Source organism: Prenolepis imparis, unplaced genomic scaffold, assembly GCF_030444845.1.
Source record: "Prenolepis imparis isolate NDT839.2.m4 unplaced genomic scaffold, iyPreImpa1.0 SCAF_11, whole genome shotgun sequence".
Classification (NCBI taxonomy): domain Eukaryota; kingdom Metazoa; phylum Arthropoda; class Insecta; order Hymenoptera; family Formicidae; genus Prenolepis; species Prenolepis imparis.
In genome coordinates, this window is record NW_028141169.1 from 12,586,504 (window position 1) to 12,596,332 (window position 9,829).

The following is a 9,829-nucleotide window of genomic DNA, read 5'->3' on the forward strand; positions in this document are numbered from 1 at the left end:
ATATAAGAGTATTATTATAAGTACTTAATAGTGCTTTCTATCGTAAAGATTAAAGTATGATACTTGCTACATATTTACACACACAGAGACACACAAACACAACATAAAATTTCTTATAAATACTTATAAAAGATTCGAACATACTTGAGCCAGGTTCGAATGTACTTGAAAGTACTGCTTTTATTTTTTCAAAGTAGTTATAGACAGTTCGAATTTATTTCGTTCAGGTTTCCAATCTACTTGAAAGTACTGTTTTTTTAAAAATAATCATAGATAATTCGAAACCACGTGAACAAATTTGAACCTACTTGTGAGATACTTAATTCCATCGCTATTATTCATAGCTTGTGAACTTAAATCAGCGAGAGGATGTCTCGGTAGTATCTTAAACGTGCCACGAAGTCTTTTAGAGGAGATAATTTTGTGACATGCGCGATTTTGTAGTCCCGAGAGCATACGGGATTCATATATACATACATGTATACACATTGCATTAATCTCTCGTCGTAATCGTGCACACGTACATAAATGCGCCGTTAATAATTGTCACGTGAGTGTCTGTTCTGTTGCGAACGTGCCGTGAATATCAAATGGGAATATGAATTATGAGATGTTTGAATTATAATTTTGGATTATAATATTATATCATTACGAGAGGAACGGAAAAGTGCGAAAAACGCGGTCGATTGAATTTTCGACGTGTGAATTTTTGAATTAAAAATGAGATCAAAGTTTCGCGAAAGAATATGCGATATATATTGCTCATTGTTGTCTTAGAAGAATCTTACATTTAAAATCACGCATTTAAAAAAATATTTAGCGTTTTATGAGCGACGAGAGAGAGAGATACGCGATAAAATGTTTTAAAAGTTCTAATATTCTCGCGAAGTTTACGACACGTGAATGTATACGACGCGTCTTTTTTTTCACGTCAAAACGAGCACCTTTCGTATATATTAGTCGGCATTATCGGATAGGTGCGACTAACCGAGAGCTGAGGTGAATGTAACTCGCCGAATATAATAAAAGCGCGAAAATTCATGCGTGTTTACAAAGCCGGCGAATTTTTCGCCGATCAAACACCCTTAGTAGAATTTCGCGCCGACTCGCTTTGCACTCGAGCGTGTCTGTATAAATGAATACGGGCGTGTGCATTTCTACATCCTTCTCTCTCGCTCTCTATCGCTCTCTTTTGTTCTTTTTCTTTCTCTTTTTTTCCTCCAACCTCGTTTTTTTTCCCTCCGATATAGGTGATCAGAGTGCGTGGCTCCGGTTTACCATCCTACGCTACCTTCCGTGTCCACTTGCGAACTCGCACATATATACGATTTGCACGTGAAACTCCGAACGCGAGTTCACTAATTATGTTTTTTCGATGAAAAAAAAAATTTTTAAGATATTAAATAAAAAATTTTTTAAGATTTGTTTTTTCGATGAAAAAAAAAAAAAAATTTGAAGATATTACGTATAGCATTCTTGAGAATCTCGCCTGTTGCGTTAAAAAATATTGTACTTTAATTGTTGGACGCAAGAACTAAATTATCATAATGATTTCGAGATTCTTCGAAATGCATAAATCTAGAAATGTTTAATTACAAACGACATCATACTCCCTGTTTAGTTTGTCAATATATAACACAAACTGTACTTTAGCATTCAAAACCAGGCAGCCGCATTTAATATCAAAGGATGATGAGTAATGCAAATCTCTCTCTTTCTCTCTTTAATCTCCCTCTGTTTTTCTTCAAATGAATTTTCTGAAAACGTAATTCAATTTTCTTCGCATTTATTTACTCAAGGCGTAAATATATTTTCGCCTCTATTAATAGCGCGCGATAGTTGATATTTATTCCTCAGAGATGCGAAATGTGGGTCAGGGATGATGCGAAAGAAGAGGGTTAAATCGATTATAATCCGTTGGGATAAGTTTATTGCGTCGTGAACGAGAGAGGAGGGAATTAAAACGGCAATTATCGGCATACAGGTAGCCGTGATTTCCGCGAGTATAAATCCTATCAGAGAGGCCTCAGGATGTAATCACGAAAATACCGTTAGAGAACCGACTCGAAAACGGGAATATGAGAGACACGCGCGATTTGGCGAATCGAATCAGCCCGTCAATAATTCGCTCATGATTATGGTGTCTCTTTTTTTAAGAATATATCTCTAATTCCGTAGCTGAATTTTCAAAACACTAATGAGGGCTGATTTTTCAATAATGACTTAAACTATAGTTTAAGAAAACGTCCCTTAATCTATAAACCTAGTTTTATATGTTATTTGATCTTTATATATTTCAGATTATTATATATTTTATTATATATTGAGGATAGGTGTTAATTAAACCTTAGTTAAATCTTTTAGTTAAACTTAAGTTAATAGTTTACTTATTGCGCAGACGCGATGCAAACAAAGCGTCATTAAACTAACCAAAATTGAACTTACTAAAGCAAAATTAAACTTAATTGAAATTAACAATGTTTTCTAGAAGAATGTAAATTAAAAGTCGAGATATTAATAAGGATATAAAAGAAAATATATTAAAAGATAAACTCGAATCTCTAAGGAAAAAGGATTGGATTATAAAAATTAATACAGTAAAAATAATTCTTATTTTTATTATAAAATTTGTATTTTTTCACAAAAAAATTTGTTTATTAAAATATTATTTGTGCTTTTTGTCAGTAAAAAGATATGATTAAATTTTTGTTTAAAAAATTTCTTTCATTATTGCACATGAATACAAAGATGCGTAAATGATATAAAAATTCGTATTCCTTTTAATTATGAATTTTAAAGTTGATTAAAAATCAATCGAAATCTTGTAATAAACCCCAAATTTCAAAATGATTACTCTCGGCCTTATAACATGATCTTTTTTCTCCTAAATATATTTTATATATGTTAAAATATCCTCTTTATCGTTTATTTCAATAAATTTTTTACTCGGCATTATGAAAAATATTTAATGCATGTAATGAGTTTTTAGCAACGAAAATAAAAACAAATTATTATAATGACTTTTGTAGAATCATTAAACGATGTTTAAACCATCATCTTCTACTAAAAAATTACATATTTTCTTACACATTAATCCATGTATTGAAAAATAATAAAATGCCTGAGCAGAGTAAAAACTTTAATCTAAGTTTAAATTATTATTCAAAGAAATCGGCTCTAAATTTATTTTTATCTATTTCTGTGCATGTAAAACACACGTGTCCGCAACTTAAATCTGAATGCATTCATTATTATGCATGCATGCATGCATGCATACGGGTGTATGCATTGTACCGCGGAGATCAACTGTGAAATTTGCCTTGTAAATAGAAAAATATTGCTAGATCATTCTTTTCTCTCTCTTTTTTTTTTTAGTCATTTGCGGAATTCAAAGCGTTCGACTGATTTTTTACAACTATGAGGATTGAATGACGTAGCGCGTGGCGTAGAATAGTAATGTTGAAAAACGTAGGTTATTCGCGGATAATTGACTTTTTTTCTTCCAACTTTCCGCGCGTGTGTTTGCATGCACGCGCTGATGCATATTATTATATACAGATATATCTTCGCGAAAAGTACTGCGTCGAGTACATATATTGCGACAATGTTTTCGCGTCAATTATGCAACACGTGACGAGGAGAGAGAGAGAGAGAGATAGCGCTGGCGCGCGAATTTCTTTGTTTATTCGGAAAAGCGTGACGTCATTCGGAACGAAAGAGGTCGAAAGCACATATGCAATTATTTTGTTGATGACGAATGAGTGACACAGCTTGCATTCATTCGCATATTACTATCTCCACTTACAAAACAAAGGCTCGGGGGGGATTCGAAGGAGGAGGGGTGTAGCATTTCTGTACGTGACGATATCGTGCTTACTAGGTCATTGTGCATTTCTTACTTCTCCGTATTGACTTTACTCGTGCGAACGACAGTAAACATGTTATTTAAGCATAAACGCGTGTAAAATTTATAGTCAAAACAATCTGCAACTGATAAATTGAGGGACTCAGAATCCGCGAGTAACGATAAATAAAATGGAAAATACACGTGTCGCTTATATAAAAGGAATGTTACTATAAATTCCTAGTCGAAGCCAATAATCAAATTTCATTTTCTAGGATTCGAATAATATTTATAAAAAATAATATTTTATATATCGTATTTGAAAAGTAATTGAATTTAGAACAGTTATATTCGAATTTCAGATTGAGTACCTGCAAGATTCGAAATAGTACTTATAAGTACTATTTTGATAGAAAGTATTATTAAGTACTATTAAGTATTTATAATAGTTTTAAATATTATTATAAATACTATTATAATACTATTATAAATATTTAATAATATTTAATATTTAATTTTATTTATAATAGTATTTTTTATTGTAAAGAATCAAATTTTTTATAAGTACTATTAAGTACTATTAAGTATTTATAATAGAGTTTTAAATATTATTATAAATACTATTATAATACTATTATAAATATTTAATAATATTTAATATTTAATTTTATTTATAATAATATTTTTTATTGTAAAGAATCAAATTTTTTATAAATAGTATTCTAACTCTAAAAAAAATTATTTATAATACTTCCTACACACACATAGAAAATGTAAAATTTCTCATAAATATTCGTAATAAATTCGAACATACTTAATTGCAGTTTGAAAGTATTTCTCTTTTTTTTCGAGAAGCTTATAGAGAGTTTGAACATATTTCCAGGTTCCAGTTTATTTAAAACCGTTTTTTTTCGAAGTAATTAGAGAGTTTGAAACTATACAAAGAACTTCGAACTTACTTGTAAGATACTTAATCCATTCGCTAAATATTATTTATACTATCTGAGAATATTATATTATTTACTATCTGACGAGATTGAGATCGTTTAGAGAGAGTTTATCGTGGAATATCATTACGATTGCAAGACACTTGATAGATTCTATTTCGGTTATCCTGTGACAAGTTTATCGGATAAATTAATTAGTATGTTAGGATAGTTTGTTGTTGGATAGTTGGATATTGGGAAATAGGTTCTCTTTCAATTAATTTCTCATCAGATAGTCGATTAGTATCTTCCCACAAACTTATCGAAATCTATCTAGGTATATTAGGTTTCCTGACTAGCAGATTCTAACGTCGATAATAGAGAAAAAGGGGATTTTTCTTGGTATTGTGCTTAGCTTTTTAATTCCAGATGAACGACGAGAAGATGTGATAAAATTTTTAATCCTATTTTTATTTTTTAAGAAAATTTTTATATTTTTTAATTTTTTAAATATTTTTTTATAATATTTGAGAAAGAGGAGGGTTTTAAAACCCTAAAACTTCTCCCTAGAATCCGTCAATTGATTTACTGCTACAAGTGAAAAACTTGGCGTCTCGTAAAATCAAAATATATTTAAACCATGTAAGAAAAAATAATTGATAAAACAGAAAATTCTCCCTTGGACATTAAAATTAAATATATTTGATTAAATAAACGTAAAAGATATTTTTTTTTAATTAAAAATATATTTAAAGAGAAAGTTCATTATTTAAATAAAATATAATAAATGAGCTTGATTGATTCTATTCTAGGGCAAAAGTACCCCTGCAATTGCGAAGCTCGATGACATAATTAACTGACTGATAATTAATCAGGCAGTAATTTCCAATTAATCGTTTATTTATTGTATATCATATATCGTATTATTAATCGTATATTTATCGTATATCGTATATCATTGCAGTAATATAATCCAATTAATAATAATTAAATTACATTTTGTTAGGATTCTATTTTATGTGAAAAAAGTTGGAACATAGTCATAGCAGGAAATGACGTCGCTTAACAAAGTCGAGATTGTACTACGCACAATGACATTTCTAAATCGCTCTGCCTGCCAACTGTTAGTTTATAACGGGCTGGTCGAGCAGCCGTTATGTTATAACGCTGATACGTACTTCGTTATCCCGTCATCGTCATTCAGCGGACGATCTCGCGAATGCAGTAAATCTCCATGGAGATCCGCGTTCAGATTTGCCGGATCCCACTCGCGCATTTTCCACACACTCGCAATTTCAATTCGTGCGCTACGCACGACGCGCGTCCGATAATGACAGACGGTCCTACGCGAGGCCTCGCACTCGTCGAACCGGTTACAGCCGACGGAAAAATTGATACTCGACTTATGCAACGCGGCACCGTGGATATACAATGCATTTCAGCGGGCCTTTGAAGGGCCATAATTGCAGATTCGACGACCTCTATCTAATTATTTTCCTAAAAAAATACAAATATATGTTTTAAATATTTTTCTTAAAAAGTAATATATAAATAAAATAATACAATATATAATATAATATATAAATAAAATATAAAAGTATATAATATATATATATATTTTTTTTTTATTTATATGCGGGGTGAGTCTGATAAAAAGTTCACCATGTTTTTCTCGTCCATTATCAAAATTGTAGAGTTTAAAAAGATCTTTTTATTGATAATATCAGTTTGACCTTGGATGGCGTTGCCAATGTCAGGTCAAGATCATCTTGAATTTTTTAAATGGAACCACTATATTTTTTTTTATATAAATCGATTCCTCGCAATATTCTGCAGAAAAAGTTGTAAGGGTATAATTGTCAAAAAGTGAATAGTTTACGAGAAATATTCATTTTCCGATGATCTTATCTTAATACTTTTATGCACAAAATAATGAGAGAAATTGATTGATGTAAAGAAAACAGATAGTTGCTTTTAAGAAAAAATATGTAACTGCTATAGTTGCAATTATATATTTTTTCTTAAAAACAATTGTGTTTTCTTTAGACCAATCGATTTCTCTCATTATTTTGTGCATTAAAGTATTAAGGTAAGATCATCGAAAAATGAATATTTTAGTTTGTCAAATTAAAGTATAAAATATCTCGTAAACTATTCACTTTTTGACATACCCTTGTAACTTTTTCTGCAGAATATTGCGAGGAATCGATTTATATAAAAAGATATGATGGTACCATTTAAAAAATTCAAGATGATCTTCCCCTGACATTGGCAACGCCATTCAAGGTCAAACTGATACCATCAATAAAAAGATCTTTTTAAACCCTACAATTTTGATAATGGATATCTTTTTTTATTTCTAACTGTTTTCGAGAAAAACATGGTGAACTTTTTATCAGACTCACCCTGTATAATTATTATATAATATATACATAAAATATATATAAATAATGTATAAATAAAATCAATAAATAAATAAAAGTAATAGGCTTGGAAAATTGGAAATTTGGATGATAACGATAATGATAATTATATAGAAAATCGATTGGGCCCTGCTTTTCATCAATTAAATTACTGCGTTTCAATGTTAATGTTGATATGAATTTGATTTTCTGTCCACTAGTTTGCTTTTATACTTATATTTTTACATATTGATATTTTTTAATCAGAGAGGTCTATAATTTGTGTATATTTTCTCGTTGCTCGCTTATACGTTAAACCGGCTTTGAAGAGAATTCTTAAATTGGAAAGTTTCTTGCATATTACTTTCTTCAACGATTTACATCTAGTTTCTATATATAGCAATAATAGCGGAGCATTTTTTGATGATATTATTCCGTGCATTTTCGTAAATTCTTAAGTCTGTTTTAATTACAGTTTTATTTCCTTTATTGTTTTTGTCGCGTTTCTGTATCTTTTTTAGTGCAAAAAAGAAAAAAAAAATTATAAAAAAAGCCATTTGTGCTCGAAAAAAGTTGTCTGGAATAATATTATGAAAATCGCAAGTTTTACAAATCTCTGTCAAGTATTTTTATAGGTATATACATTAATTTTTTAAATTAGAATAAACTTTTATTTCATTTATATATTTTTTTAACAATCAAGGCTTAATATAAGGCTTTTTTAAAACTTTTTTTAGCGAATCTTAGAGTCTCCAAAAACAAAGTAGAGAATTTTGCTGCCTTTCTCTCGGTGATTATCTCACCGCATATCGCGCGCACTCTATCACTCTGCCTCCCGACTCTGTCATGTATATTTTTGTTATTCCTCCTCTTAAATCTCTTGTTTTTAAATACCACTGCGTCGTCGTGTCTGACAAGTGAGTGCACTTGCATCGGGTGCATCTTGCACGGCCGCTTCTCGGCTTGGCTGCTATCCTGATACTCTGGTTGCAGCGCAGCTGCGCCGACGCGTCGTGCGAAGGAAAACGGAGGCGTCGATGCCGCGAGACGAGAGACAAATCGAGAGAGAAAGACACACGGGCGTGCGTCTTTAGGCATTTACATAAATCTCTCGACGAGATTCTCGTGAGCGCACCCTCGATCGTATCGTGAATTTTGATTCGACGAACCGTGCATTTCGGTCTTGCCGAAATATTATTTATACTCCGACGCGTTTCTCCTTACATCACACAGAGCAAACTTATCCCGGGATACACGAGAGAATCGCCTCGTCATAAAATAAATACCAGCCAGTTATTTCTATTATTATTATTATTATACTTTTCTCTCTCTCTCTGTCATGATTTTGGGCAAATTCGAATTGCGCAAGGTAACCGAGTAATGTATGCGTTTCATTCATAAAATATTCCTACGATCGCAAACACATATTTATAAACATGATATGTGAGTATAAATATAAATATAAAAACCCACAAACATATAATTCTTTAATTATATATATATAATACATATGTGTGTGTGTGTGTGTATATTTATTTATACAGGATGTTTCTAAACAAGTGAAAAACTTTAGGAAATGATTCTTTGTCAAAAATTAAGGGCGTTTTTTCATACAAACACATCCTTCCTATATCTCTCCCTGAAGAGTTACACTCCTTCAAAAAAGGAGATAAAAATTAGGTTTTGGATTTTTTTCTCAAATTTTTTGGACAAGTTAAAAAAATGAAATTAGTAAAAAAAGATATTAATTATAGATATTATTAATATTTTTTAAAATCCTTTCGTATCATTATATGGGGATGAGACTAGCAACCCCTATTCAATTTTTTATTAAAACTTTTTAACGGCTTAGAATGTGATCATCTAAAAATATGCGTTTTTGAAAGCTTGATTTCTTTAGAAACTTTTTTATTTCTATTATTTTTTTTTTGGTAAAAATAGTTTTCAAGACAAAAAAAATAAAAACCTAATTTTTACTTCCCCTTTTGAGAAGTGTAACTCCTCGGGGAGGGGGGGACATAGGAGCATATGTTTATATAAAAAACTCTCTTAATTTTCGACAAAGAATCATCTCCTAAAATTTTTCCACTTATTTAGAAACATCCTGTATATATATACCGGGTGTCCCATTTTAAAGGACCCACTCAAATATCTCAGAAACACTGCGTTAAATCGAAAAATATTTCCTACAAAAGTTGTAGGGTTTCGAGGGGGACATAACATAGTAATATTCATATGACCTTGGGCGGCGCCTCCAAGGTCAAGTGAAGGTGAGAATGAATTTTTTAAATGAAAACCCATATTTTTTATTATAACATCTTTTTCTACTAATTAATTTGAACAATTTTTATCTGAAGCATTTTTTTATTTTCCTAATATTTTTTCTTCTATTCAAAATTCATTCTCACCTTCATTTGACTTTGGAGACGCCGCCCAAGGTCATATGAATATTACTATGTTATGTCCCCCTCGAAACCCTACAACTTTTGTAGGAAACATTTTTCGATTTAACGCAGTGTTTCTGACAATGAGATATTTGAGTGGGTCCTTTAAAATGGGACACCTGGTATATATATTTTAAATATTTTTTATAATCGAAACTTTATTTTCTATCTCTCTCCCTCCTTCCTCAAACAATTTGCCGAACGGAATGGCGG

The 9,829-nt window shown here is 30.9% G+C and overlaps 1 long non-coding RNA gene across 2 annotated transcripts in view; it reads right to left on the reverse strand.

The window, feature by feature from the left end:
* LOC145943072 (uncharacterized) overlaps positions 1–6,243 on the reverse strand; it is a 48,649-nt gene extending 42,406 nt beyond the window's left edge. For both annotated transcript variants that reach the window (XR_014426472.1, XR_014426471.1), the window contains exon 1: positions 5,949–6,243. This is a non-coding gene — a long non-coding RNA (uncharacterized LOC145943072). The remainder of the gene's footprint in view (positions 1–5,948) is intronic.
* Positions 6,244–9,829: the final 3,586 nt, after the last annotated feature.